This window comes from Coloeus monedula (assembly GCF_965178545.1).
Source record: "Coloeus monedula genome assembly, chromosome: 19".
NCBI lineage: Eukaryota > Metazoa > Chordata > Aves > Passeriformes > Corvidae > Coloeus > Coloeus monedula.
In genome coordinates, this window is record NC_138799.1 from 5,560,283 (window position 1) to 5,563,403 (window position 3,121).

A 3,121-nucleotide genomic window follows, 5' to 3' on the forward strand; every position below is an offset into this window, starting at 1 on the left:
CCTCCGAACCGCGGAGCGGGATGGATGCGGGGATACGGGCAGGGATGCGGGCGGGGATGCGGCCTCGGTGCCCCAGCCGGGCCGGGAAGGAGGAGGTGGCACGACGTGGCAGCCGGTGCCTGGCCACTGCCCCGGCTCTGCGTGTCCGGAGGGGCGGCTTCCTCCTGCCTCCAGGGCCGGGGGGGCTCCGGAGGGGGGGATGCAGCGGGGACGTGGCGGCCGGGGCGGGGGGCACGGCTTGCACAGGGCTGGGGGATGCACAAAGGAAGGAAGAGGGCCCGGCGCAGCCAGGCAGATCCTCGCTCCGCAGCTCGGTGGGGACCTCTAGCATGGAAATGCTGCAAAGAAAACCGGCGAGAGGGAAGGGGGAGGCGAGGCGAGACCGGCCTCCTTCGCCTCCTTCTTCTCCGCCTCTGCCTCCTCCTCTCCGCCCAGCCCTGCCGCGGACAGCGGGGCGGGCGCGGGGCTGCGGGGAGAGGAGCGTGGGGTGTCGGGCTGCGAGGACGGGGAGCTGTCCCGCAGTGCTCCTGCTCTGTCCCTCCCGGCTGGGAGGTCTGCCAGGAGCAGGGCTTGCGGTTGGAATGCCGTGTCCTGGCCTTGCCATGGGCTTCGCGGTGGCTTGGGGCAATTATCGGGACCTCTCAGTGGAGGTGTCAGGGTCTTCTCTGCCTTGCTGGGTTTGTGTGGGTTGTTCTTCAATAAGATCATCCACCCTCCCTTAGCTGGGACTGCAAAAGGGGACACCCCATACAAACAGCCCCACAGCATCACCTCAGTGTGGTGTCTTCCTCCAACCCTATGTTGTTTTGCACTCTGATGGGAAATCAGTGCCTCTGATGCAGGTTCCTCTTTAATTTCTCTTACCTTGCTGAAGGACAGAGTGAGCTTAAAATTCAGGGAAATGAGGATTTATACAGTTCTGAGGAGGAAATGTGTCTGTTACATATAAGTAAATTCAGCAAAAATCTTGGGATTTTGGTACTTGCTTTTCACCTTCATAGAATAAGGGTTAGAGATGGAGGTCTTTCTCCTAGATGGAGTTTGGTCCAAGGGAATTTATTTGTGCTTGTCAGCCCTGGAATCTATCAGATATTCTAAGGTCCAAGTCAACTCCTGTGACAGTAACCCTGGGTTTAGATAATTTTTTTTTTTTTTTGGCCTTCTGTGTGATGGAACTCCATGGATTTATATTTGATTGCATTACCTTGCAGTGATGCCTACAGAAAAGGCAATATAAAGTGTCTATGCAAGAGCAGCAGACTGTGCATCCAGAAAAGATGGGATTTGTGTCAGAAAACTCTATCCAATCCAGCAGTGACAGGCAGCTGGGAGCTCCTGGATGATTAAAGTGAGGGCTAGTACTCAGCTCTTGCGTACAGCAGCAGAGGAGGGGGATAAAGCTGGGAATAAGAGAGGAATTATAGACTATTCCTCTCCCCTTTTCTCCTCATAGACCTCTCCATGACACATACACATTCTGAAAATTCAGTGGCTCCCTGGAAATTCATCTGCCTTAATACAGTCACAGACCAGAATCAAGGATTCTCTTTAACTTGGCATTTATAACTCAGCAAACATAATCAAGCATTTCTGGTGCATCTGGGAGAAGGGCATCTCTAGGTACTAGATCTTTTTCTAAGCAATTTTAATACAGAAATGGGAAAATCTTAGCTTTCTCACACCTATTGAAGAGTCATGTGGACAATGCCCTTAATGACATGCTTCAACTTTTGGTCAGCCCTGATGTGGTCAGGCAGTTGGACTAGAGTTCTATTATTTGTGAGAAATAATTGCTTTTGGAAAGTATTCTTTTCCTAACAATACATTCATATAATTTATCTGTATATTGTAGCCATATTGAGTGCTTGGATGCAAAGTCCTAGGCTGTTGGGCAGCAAAAGCCAGATTACACGATTTTGTGAAAATATTTTTTTCCTGTAGGTTTTACGAGAATGTCTCAGATCTGATATGTCACTCAATCGAATAAAAAACCACTCCTGTACAGGTTATATGCCAACAAATGAGAATTCCCACAGTCTGCCCCAGCTGGAGAGTCAGCACATTGCTTTCTTTTGCAGAACGATTGGAATTACCTCATTTCCTCTGAAGAAAAGAGGTTTGCAGAGCTGAGCATGTGAAATGTAACTCAGGGACACCAAAAAGACCTGCTTGCAGTTCACAGAGCTGCTCGGAGCAGAAAACTGAGACGATGGCTTCAAAGGCAACACTGAATGCCCTCAAACAGCTGCTTTGAGGTGTTCAGTGAGTGCCAAATCCTGAATTCCCAGCACCCAGGGTTATAAAACATCCTCTCCTTCTGAGTGGGTGGAATTTCATTAGGGTTAATGGGCCACCACATGCAATGAGCTCCTCATAAGGTGCTCAAACAGGGTCTGTGGTACAAGCCTGCTTGTTATTGTCTCCTTTCAACCCAGGACTAGGGACAGGCTGGAGCTGGCTGTTGTCCTGGCATCGTGCTTGCACCTCGGAACCATCCAGGCTTGGGAGCAGGCTCTGAGAGTGGGCGGTAGTGGCTTGACAGAGCTGTCACTGGGCTTGTGCCCGAGAGCAGCCTGGCACAGGAGCTTCAGGGGACAAAAGCTGTGGGCAGAGGAGTGGGAAAAGGGGCAAGAAAAGGGGAGAAGGGATGACATGAGGGGAGAGGACCTTGATGCAGGATAAGGCAAAGGATGGAGCAGAAGAGAAGGACTGTAAAGGAAAGCGAAGGGCAGAGAAGGCGGGGGGAGCGTAGGCAGGAGGGGTTAGCGAGGAGGAAGAAATGAGAAAAGCTGTGCTCTGCCGTGAGCGGAGATGAGGGAGGGTCTGTGGGGACCACGGCCTGGGGAGAAAAGTGTGGGAAGAAAGGGAACGGAGGAAAAGGACTGCGAGGAGGAGGGCGAGAAGGAAAGAGTGAAACGGCGGACGGATGGCAGGCGGAGGTGGGAAAAGAGGGGAGGCGGCGGGGAGGGATATAAGGATGGAGAGCTGGCGGAGGAGGAGCCGCGGGCGGAGGGGAGGGAGGGATTCGGGCGGAGGGGAGGGAGGGCCGGGGCCGGCGAGCCCCGGTTTGACAGGAGAAGGGAGGGAGGCAGCGGGAGCCGCCGGCGCGGGGACGGGGATG